We start from the raw sequence: 11,491 nt of genomic DNA on the forward strand, positions 1-11,491 counted from the left end.
AGATACAGCATGTGTTTAAGGGAAAGTCTTATCTGACATATATTGTGACATATATTGTGACATATATATTGACTTTTAAGGCAATGGTCAGGCCACACCTAGAGTACTGTATACAGGCCTGGAGGCCTCATTTCAGGAAGGATGTAGAGCTGCTGGAACGAGTACAGAGAAGGGCAACTAGATTGGTGAATGGGACAAAGGGGTTCTCTTACGAAGAAAGGCTTAAGTTTTGCAAATTACAGTGTCTGGAAACTAGGCACCAGCGGGGTGATCTGATAGAGGTGTACAAAGCCTTGAATGGTTTGAGCATGCTCAATGCTGATGGGATTCTTCCTCTAGCTCAGAAAAATCACCTGAGAGGGCATAAATTCAAATTGAGGAAAGACAGATGTAGGATAGATGTGCGGAAATTTGCCTTTAGCCAGCGGGTGGTTGGTGGGTGGAACAGACTTCCATCCCTTGTCGTGGATGTTGATAGCCTAAATAAGTTTAAGGCTCAGCTGGACAGGTATTTCGAACGAACAGAGGGGTGAAGTGGAAGTGGTTATTTTTATTTATTTATGTTACTTTTTTTTTTTTTTTTTTTTTTTTTTTTTTGGCTGATGCTGCATAAGCTTGCTTTCTTGCATCAAATGCCTCTACTAATGCTAATGCTAATGCTAATATAATTGGATACTATGATGTGATCACAAAGAAACTGGATGCAAAAAATAATTTTGATACCATTTGGAATTTAGGAAATCTTTTGGTACTGTTGCACATGGAAGACTACTGTACAAATTGGAGCAGTATGGCATTAAGGGCAAGTTGCTACAATGAATAAAAGGAGGATGGTTGAGTGAGAGAAGACAGAGTGGTAATCAGTGGACACTGCGCTTCACGGACCAATGTTATTAGCGAGATCCCCCATGGTTCGGTGTTGGGCCCATTGTTGTTTTCTGTATTTATCAATGATATTGATGAAGGTATACCAGGGTTAATGTCTAAGTTTGCAGGCGATATGAAGGTTGGCAGGGTTGTTAATAACAGTACAGTCAGTCCTCATATAGCACAATAGTTGTGTTCCTAGAAACCCTCGTGCAATATAAACAATAGGCCCTATGGGAAAAGTAGGATTGTGCCGACCACCCAAGATTGAACACACATTTGTAACTAAAACATTACCAAACACAATAAATAATTGTAATAAAATACTTACGTATTTTATTACGACTATTACGTAATAAAATATTGCTAATGCTTTTGCTTCTATCGTAAGCAAACTTGTTTTTTCTTTGATTTTCTATCCAAACAGATGACAGCCGTTCCATCCCTTTCAACTCTTTGTGTCTTGATCTAATGGATTTTAATTGCACTTTGAGTTGCTCATGCTATGAAAGTTTTTATTTTCTCTGCATTCTTTCTAATTCTCAGTGTTGCCTCATTTATGCCTGTAGCACAAGCAATATCACATGGTCTTTCATTTCACTCAAAGTGTTTCACAATTTCATATTTTTTCGCTATTGACAGTGGTGGACTGGCCATAAGCCTTACCGGGGAAACCCCGGTAGGCCGGAGGCTGGTGTGATTTTGGCCATAAACCATGTTTGTTTGTTATTTGGTTTTTAGGAGCATTAGCAACTAAGGCCATATTGCTCCGGGATATGCGGTGGTCATTCACTGACCTTTCCGCATCCTCCGTATTTGGTGGTGACGGGCTCGAACCCCGGTCTAATCAAAAAGCGTGTGCTATGCACTGCTGCTCCTCCCCACCTGGCTACGGAGGCGCCCCCATAAACCATAGTATGGGGCCACTAAAAATTTTCTCAGGTAAGAATTTTTGACCCAGTCTGCCTCTGTTTATCGATATTGCTTTTCGTTTTCTCTCTGAATCTGTAGCGTCTTCACCAGGACGCTTCCTTTTCACACCTTTTAAGTATTTCACTCATTTTTAGGGAATAAAGCACAATTACAAAATAAGGAGGCAAGCTTGATACACATAAACAAAGCTGCGCACGTGTAGGAATTGAATAAACAACACCGTAAAGGCAGAGATACACTATTAACACCTCACATTTTACTAAAGCACATTTCTGGGGGTTACTACCATAAAACAATAAAAACAATTTCCAGTTGCATTTCTGCTAGTGGAATCTGTTATAAACTGGTAGTAAACTTGATCTAATGGCATTTGCGATATGGAATTGTGTGGGTTTTTACTTTATTATGGTGAAATGTGTTTCCCCGTCACTGATATAAAAAACATAAAATACATTTTTAGAATCTTCTCTTCATTCCTATCGTGTTGCGTTCAGTTGGGGTGATTCCGCGTTTGACTGCATTTCTTGTAAACAGAAAGGCGAATTGTGCATAAGCGAATTCGGTTCGTGTTATATACGATATCGTTCCCCTATTTATAAATCATGTATGATTGAATTTGTGTAGTGTAAACACGTGTTATACGAGGACTGACTGTACACTACTGCAACAGGATCTGGAAAGTTGAGCAATGGGCAGAGAGGTGCCAACTGAAGTTTAAGATTGACAAATGTAAAGTACTGCATATGGGTAGCAGTAACTCAGAGTAATGTACCAACTGAGTGGAACTACACTCAGAATAGTAGAGAATGAAAAAGGACCTGGGGGTAACTGTGCCGTCAGATATGAAGTTTTCTGAGCAATGCAAGGATAAGGAGGTGATTTCCCCCTTGTTTAAGGCAATGGCCAGGCCACACCTTGAGTACTGCATACAGGTCTGGAGGCCTCATTTTAGGAAGGATGTAGAGCTGCTGGAACGAGTACAGAGAAGGGCAACGAGATTGGTGAGTGGAACAAAGGGTTGCCGTTACCAAGAAAGGCTTAAGTTCTGCAAATTGCAGTGTCTGGAGACTAGGCACTTGCAAAGTGATCTAATTGAGGTGTATAAGGCCTTGAATGGTTTGAGCAAGCTCAGTGCTGATGGGATTCTTCCCCTTGCTCAGATTACACACCTGACGGGAGATAAATTCAAATTGAAGAAAGACAATTGTAGAATAGCTGTGTGGAAATTTGCCTTTAGCCAGTGGGTGGTTGATAGTTGGAACAAACTTCTGTATGTTGTAGTGGAGGTCAACTTAAATAAGTTCAAGGCAGAACTAGACAAACATTTGGAGTAAATAGATGGATGAAATGGGAAGGGTGTTTTTTTTTTTGGCTGATTCTATGTAAGCTTAAAGAGAGAGAAAAAGTGTGGGAGGTTTTGAGAAACTTGGAGATAGAGGAACATTTTGTGGAGATTAAGAATATGTGCACCAATACAGTGAGCAAAGTAAGAACAGTGATGGAGAGCTTTGCAATAAAATCAGGTGTGAGGCAAGGAGGCATCCTGTCACCACTACTATTCATAGCTGTCATGAATGATGTGCAATATAGAGTGGTGGAACAACTTGGATAGGACCAGATGAAAGTCATGCTCTTCGCAGATGATCTCTGCATATGGGAAGAGAGCAGGGAACAAGTGCAATGGCAAGTTGATATATGTGCAATGAATTTGGACTGGTTTTCATTCAGCAGAAGAGTGAAGTAATAGTTCTAAAGAGCAGTGGTGAGCTTGACAGATACATTACAATGGAAGGGAAAGAGCTAAAAATGGTTAACAACTTCAAGTATCTAGGAAGCATTAGTACAAAGACTGGAGTGATAGAAGAAGAAATAAGTAGTAAGTAGAAGGATACAAGTGGGCGGGAATTTCTATAGGCAGACAAGAGATCTCATCTGGAACAGAAACATACCACTGAAGTGTAAGAAGGCTATACACAGGCCTATTATGTACCAATTCTGACATGTGCATCTGAAACTTGAACTATGAGGAAACAGGATGAAAGCAGAATTCAGGAGGCAGAAATGAGATTTGTGAGGAGCATAGCCGGAAAGACAAGATGCAAAAAAATCAGGAATGATGTGATCAGCGAGAGAATTCAGGTTGAAAAGCTCCAGAATAGGTCCCATTAGAAATGGTTTGGACATGTCAAGAGGATGAACAAGAGGCGTTTGCCAAGAAGAATGTTTGATTTACAATTAAGGGACAAAAGACAAAGGGGGAGGCCAAGAATGAGATGGCAAGACAGGATAAAGACTGATGTCATTAAGAGAGGAGGAAACTGGAGTGAAATCAATGATGCAGAGAAGTACGTGACCAGGGCATGGTGGCGAGGCTTCATATGTCGACCCGTGGAATAGCGGAACGATGACAGATGATGATGATGAGCTATGTAAGCTTGCTTTCTTGCATCATATGCCTCTACTACTGCTAATTTCACTATAAGAAAAAAATCCTATTTTTGCATCCCACTTCTCAATCCTGCTTCTTTCTTCTAAACAGCAGTTTAGGTTTGTTATCATTCTTCACAAAGATCTTTTTAAAAAAATATGTAGAAAAGAAAAAAAGAATACTTTTTTTTAGTATGGAGTTGTAAATGAAAATTCTTTTATACATTTAGAATCATTACAGTTATAATGATTCTGTTTATCAGCTATAACATATATCATTAATTACTAATTATATTAAGAGTAGGAGGCCGGCAGAATTACTTAACAAGTACAGGCCACTGTTGAAAAAAAGCTGTGAATTAGGGTTGAATTTGAAAGTGTCTGCAATTCTGACCAGACACGATAGGAGGGAGTATATGATGAGAGCCTTGTCGATCAATTCGGCCCTGGAAAGATTGTGCAAGGCTCAAGGGGTAGAATTTTTTTCAGCCTGATCTGTACTTGTTAACAAAAGGGACTGCTTCTACAGGGATGGTATACACTTAAATAAAAAGGGTGTAAGAATATTTGCTGATGCTATCGAGGCATTGTTAGGTAGGTCGAAAAACTGCTAGCTTGGGGGGGGGGGTACAAGGACTAATAGATTAACAGTAGCCACTGGCAGTGGTGAAAGTGATTCTTGGACTGCTTCTATTGGAATGAGCAGAAGCCTGGAAAACAAGATGCAGGATATTTCAGAGATTGCTGGGAGTCATTGCAGTACAAGTAAACACATGGGTTGTGTTAGGGTAGCTAAGAAAAAGAAAACGTGCATGTATACTTGTGTGTACACCAATGCTAGGAGTTTGGTAAATAAATTTGATGAATTTGAGGTATTGCTCAAAGCATCAAAGGCGGATATTGTTGGGATATCAGAGATGTGGTGTCACACAGATATAAGGACTGCAGAACTGGAATTTGGGGAATACGTCTACAGAAAGGATAGACAGGATAGGAAGGGAGAGGAGGGGTTATGCTATCAGTTAAGAAACACAAAATCGAAGGAAGTGAAGCCAGTCGATATCGCTGGACAGTGCAGTGTCGAGTCAGTTTGGTGTGACATAAGCATTGGGAGATCAAAATTGAGAGTAGGAGTGTGCTATAGGCCTAATGACTCTGATGAGTATAATAAGAAGCTGTACAGGGAAATAGAGTGGGACAGTAAATCAGAGAGTCTTATAATGGGGGATTTTAATTTCCCAGATACTGACTGGAATTTGTGGGTTGGTCACTCACACACTAGCAAGGCTTTTGTGGATTTATTGGATGATTGTTTTCTACATCAGCATGTTCGGGAGGCAACTAGAGGGAGTAATACTCCTGATTTGATTATCAGTAGTGATTCTTCATGCATTAAGAATCTGCAGATACAGGAACCACTAGGTGGCAATGATCACAGTGTGCTGAAGTGGGATTTACTCAAAGAGGTAACTACCATTAGGGGTAAAGGGAAGGGTTATTGCTTTCGTAAAGGCGACTACGACGGTCTGAGACAGTATTTAAATTCTATACAGTGGGACCAACTGATGATGTTACCAACAGCAAACACAAAATAGAAAGCATTCAAAGAACTTATCTTGGAAGCTACTAGGTTTTACATACCAACTAAGAAATATTGTTCAAGGTTTAGGTCTAAATGGATGTCAGATGAACTAATGAGACACATGGCAGAGAAGAAAAATGAATGGGATACATATAAATTAACACGTAACACAGAAGCCTATGATAGATATAAGTTGATCTGTAACCAAGTTACAAAGGAGATTAGGCAGGCGAAGGCAGATTACGAGAAATCTTTGGCAAGGGATGCAAAGAAAAACAGCAAAGAGTTCTTATGTAAACTCTAGAAGGAAGGGGATGAATCAGATTGGTCCACTTGATATCGATGGTTCAACTGATGATCATCCTGCTCAGGTAGCTAACAAACTAAATGAATATTTTGCATCGACATTTCACACATGAGGAGTTATTCAGCGAGGGGAATGCCAGAGGTGTATTCAATTCAAATGTGACCCCAATTCACAAAGGAGGATCAAAGGCCGACACGAGTAATTATAACCCTGTGAGTTTAACTTCTGTTCCAGGAAAATTAATGGAGGCACTAGTTAAAGAAGCACTGCAGGATCAACTAGACAAGACTTCTGTTATAGCTCGGACACAGCATGGTTTTCTTAAGGGGAAATCTTGCCTGCCAATTTGATTGGATACTATGATGCAGTCACAAAAGAACTGGATGCACGGAATAACTTTGATATTATATACTTGGATCTTAGAAAGGCTTTTGATACTGTTGCACATGGAAGACTGCTGCACAAATTGGAGCAGTGTGGCATTGGAGGCAAATTGCTCCTATGGATAAAGGGGTGGTTGAGGGGGAGAAGACAGAGAGTGGAAATCAATGGACACTGCTCATCGTGGACTAATGTTATTAGTGGAGTCCCTCAGGGTTCAGTGTTGGGTCCATTATTGTTTTCTGTATTTATAAATAATATTGATGATGGTATATCAAGCTTAATGTCTAAGTTTGCAGACGATACAAAAGTCGGCAGGGTTGTTAAGGACACTATTGACACTATGCTGCTGCAACCGGATCTGGAATGGTTGAGCAGATGGGCTGAGAGGTGGCAAATGAAGTTTAACATTGACAAATGTAAAGTACTACATATGGGAAACAGCAACTCCAGAGCAATGTATCAACTCTGTGGTACTACACTGACAGTGGTAGAGAATGAAAAGGACCTGGGAGTAATTGTGCAGGCAGATATGAAGTTCTCTGACAGTGCAGAAAGGCTGCAAGAGTAGCTCATGGTGTCTTATCAATGATATACAGGAATTTTTCTAGCAGGGATAAGGAGGTGATTATTCCCTTGTATAAGGCAATGGTCAGGCCACACCTTGACTACTGTATACAGGTCTGGAGGCCTCATTTCAAGAAGGATGTAGAGCTGCTGGAACAAGAAGAAGGGCAACAAGATTAGTGAATGGGACAAAGGGTTGCTCTTATGAAGAAAGGCTTACGTTTTGCAAATTACAGTGTCTGGAGACTAGGCACCGGCGAGGTGATCTGAGAGAGATGTATAAAGCCTTGAATGGTTTGAGCATGCTCAATGCCGATGGGATTCTGCCTCTTGCTCAGAATAATCACTTGAGAGGGCATAAATTCAAATTGAGGAAAGACAGATGTAGGATAGATGTCCAGAAATTTGCCTTTAGCCAGCGGGTAGTTGGTTGGTGGAACAGATTTCCATCCCTTGTTGTGGAAGTTGATAGCCTAAATAAATTTAAGGCTCAGCTGGACAGGTATTTCGAACGGAGGGGTGAAGTGGAAGTTTTTTTTTTTCTGGCTGATGCTGCATAAGCTTGGTTTCTTGCATCATATGCCTCTACTAATGCTGATGCTAATCATATATGTTTGTTTATCAGCTCTGGGCTTTGGGGATGTTTTTCCCCCTTTGGATGATGCTATATAAGCTTGTTTTTTTGCAACATTTGCCTATTAATATTAATACTTGTTAAAATTTCATCCAATTTCAGCAAATGTAACCTAGATTCCTCTCTAAACCTGTAAGTGCTACACAACTTCTGAATTCAGCTTATTAAAATCCAAGAAATGTACCAGATTTTGGAGGAAAAATATCAAAAGCTTAAAATTTGTCCATTGAAAATCATTATTGTATAAGTGTATTGTCCATTAGGGGTTTCTATAACAGTGTAGTAGTTATCACCTTGCTATCTTTTTTGAACACGGTTTAATTCTTATTGCAGACTAGAATTATCTGTAAGGGATTTTCTTCCTCTCAGAACTATAGCCAGTTGATCTTGGGTGGAGTCCTTCTCCAGCCTAAAATATACACACATTTTGCAGACAAGTTTTACAAATGCCTAATTAGTTTTAGCACAAGTCACACATCAATAAGAATTGCTTATTATAGCAGACTTGGTCATGTATAGTCCTTGGTCATAATTGTCATCATTTACGAAGTTCTTCCGTTGTGGCTTTGCGAGCATCATTGTTGGACGTGAAATGCTTGCCTTTCAGAGCTTTCTTCAGACATAAGTAGTGTCCAAGAACAGACAGCTAGGTAGTTAGATTTGTATTTAATGCAGCAGCAATTACAGGTTTCATTAGCTGTTAAAATTGTTTCCCTTTCATTTTCCAAGTATTGTACTTCACTTCTTTCCATTTTTTAATGTTCACTGTTAGCACATGACAGGTCGCACAAAATTTCCATGTTCTTTTTTGAAATAGTTGCCAACTCTTTGAAAAACAAACTTATGCAGTGACTTTATAAGTTTACACAAACTTAAGGTAGTTTATATTTGAACAATGCCTTTTTATTCTAAATGTCAATAAGATATTTAATAGTAATTGCACAATATAATTTTAATGTAAGTTACTTATAACTGGGGTACCTTAATTATATAACAATACAGAAATATAGATAATTTTTGCTACTTTTCATGACGTTATAGATCGATATAATTAAATCATTATCTAACTGAGAAATTGATTATAAATTATCCAAACACCAGTTGCACATACTTTCTGTGCACCACACCTTTGTTATTATTTGCGCCCAGTATTAGCAGATAAAATATTTTATGTGATGCTCCCAACCTATTCCTGGTTGTTTTTTACCTGGATTTAATAAATAAAACGTTAAAAGTTTGCATGGTAAACATAAAATCTTGCACCACTCTATGAATTAACAGTATTATGACAATCCAGTTAAAAAAGTTTGCCCTTAACCCAAAACCGTAAATGTCACAGTAAGTCGGTAGATGGCGCCGTTCATCAGTTTGCGAGAGGGAAAATTTCTGGTTTACTCATTCAAGCAGTAGTTGCTGCACGAAGAGCATGCATCGATATATGAACTGTGAGCTGGCAGACATGCACCTAGTTGTATGGATTAGTAGAGGACAATGGACGAGCCGCTCAACGAATTTATGGAGAACGCTTCCTAGACAGACATGTACCGTACCATCATTTCTTTGCGTGTGTGCATCAAAATTTGTGTGATTATGGGTCATTTAGAGGTAACAGGAGTAGTGCGGGCAGACAACGTTCGGTGCAAACTCTCGCCATGGAATGATCCTACTATCAGCACACATGCCGTTGCAGTGTACAGCGTGTCTGGCACAACAATTACACCCCTTTCATCTCCAAAGGATTCAGTTACTGCTCCCCCAAGATCATCCTGCACATGTGGCTTTTGCGCAGTGGTTTCTCCAAGAAAGTGTTCAAGACTTGAATTTTCCAGCCTATGTTTTGTTCACGGATGAGGCTTATTTCACTCGGGAAGGCTTATTCAATCAGCACAATGCTCATGTGTGGGCTCACGACAACCCATACGGTGTGTGCCCCCATGCGGCACAACATCGCTTCGCAATAAATGTGTGGGCAGGTATAGTCAGTGACTGCTTAGTCGGCCCATACCTGTTACCATCCCGCATGAACTCCGCTAGATATCGGATCTTTCTTGAACAAGTTCTACCAGGGTTACTTGACGATGTTCCAGCAAATGTGAGATGCAACATTTGGTTTCAACATGACGGGACGCCTGCCCATTATGGAATGTGTGTTCATGACCATTTGAACAGGCATTTTGGGCGTCGATGGATTGGCCGTGGTGGACTCGTTGCCTGGTCCCCATGCTCAAATGATTTATCGAGCCTTGATTTCTTTCTGTGGGGGGCCCTCAAATCTATCGTGTATGAATCGCCTGTGGAGTGTCAAAGAAACTGCAGGTGTGTTCAACCGTGTCCGCCAATCCATGCTGCGTCGATGTCACGCATGCATCGCGTCTCATGATGGAACCTTCAAGCATCTGTTGTAACATCGTGAAATGCATCCATCTCGTACTCCATTGTTAATATGTCAAATAAATATTTACTACTAATTACTGTCTTGTGTCATTTCTGCTTCTTGTGCCTCTGCTACTACTTTCCCGTGATGTTTCCGGTTATGGGTTCCTATGCAATTCACATTCCTTTAGATGTTACCTATCTCCCCTAAACCTTAAACCTTTTTACCAATATTTTTGAGACACCCTGTATACTTTTTTTTTTTTTTTCAAGACAAATTGTTATACAGTCATATTTGGCAGTGAAATTCATAAGTATAATTGTGTGCAGAATTATGCAGCAACAAAGTTCTTGTTAGAAACGTTAAGTATTGTTACTTTTATTGTTATTGCTTGTTTTATAATAACAAGCATGCAATAACTGTTATACGAGGGATGATCATTTATTTTGCAGACTGGTGGAAGATCTTATCATAATTGTCATCATCTAAATCTTCTGCGAATTTCTCCTTCCCGAAATACTCTCCCTTGAACTTTATACACTTTCACCACTGTCATACCCATGGATTAAATCCTTCTTGCAAGACTATGAAGTTCTTCCGTTGTGGCTCTGTGAGCATCATTGTTGGACGTGAAATGCTTGCCTTTCAGAGCTTTCTCCAAACATGGAAACAGAAAGAAATCACACAGGGCTAAGTCTAGTGAATAAAGGAGATGTGGCAGGACCTTGGCATCTATGGAAGTGATCACTGCCTGCACAATATTAGCCGTATGGGACCTAACATTGTCTTGAAGAAACTACTTCGCACCAGAAAGTTCGGTCACACTAGAATATGGCCATCCTACCAAGGCACACATTACCATATGCTTCATTCACCTTGTTAACTGTTTCTGGTGCATTTAAGCCCCATCTGACGCATTTCTGGTGCATTTAAGCCCCATCTGACGTTTTGCAAATTACAGTGTCTGGAGACTAGGCACCGGCGAGGTGATCTGAGAGAGATGTATAAAGCCTTGAATGGTTTGAGCATGCTCAATGCCGATGGGATTCTGCCTCTTGCTCAGAATAATCACTTGAGAGGGCATAAATTCAAATTGAGGAAAGACAGATGTAGGATAGATGTCCAGAAATTTGCCTTTAGCCAGCGGGTAGTTGGTTGGTGGAACAGATTTCCATCCCTTGTTGTGGAAGTTGATAGCCTAAATAAATTTAAGGCTCAGCTGGACAGGTATTTCGAACGGAGGGGTGAAGTGGAAGTTTTTTTTTTTCTGGCTGATGCTGCATAAGCTTGGTTTCCAAAACCAGTATGCACCAAATTTGGATGTCTTAGGAGTTAAAACTGTGATGAGAGCTTGTACACATGAAATAGAATATTAACTTACGTATGGCAGTGTTAGTGAACTTTTTTTTTAAAGTCATG

This window comes from Mastigoproctus giganteus, chromosome 10 (assembly GCF_048544385.1).
Source record: "Mastigoproctus giganteus isolate SK-2022 chromosome 10, ASM4854438v1, whole genome shotgun sequence".
In the NCBI taxonomy this organism is placed as follows: Eukaryota; Metazoa; Arthropoda; class Arachnida; order Uropygi; family Thelyphonidae; genus Mastigoproctus; species Mastigoproctus giganteus.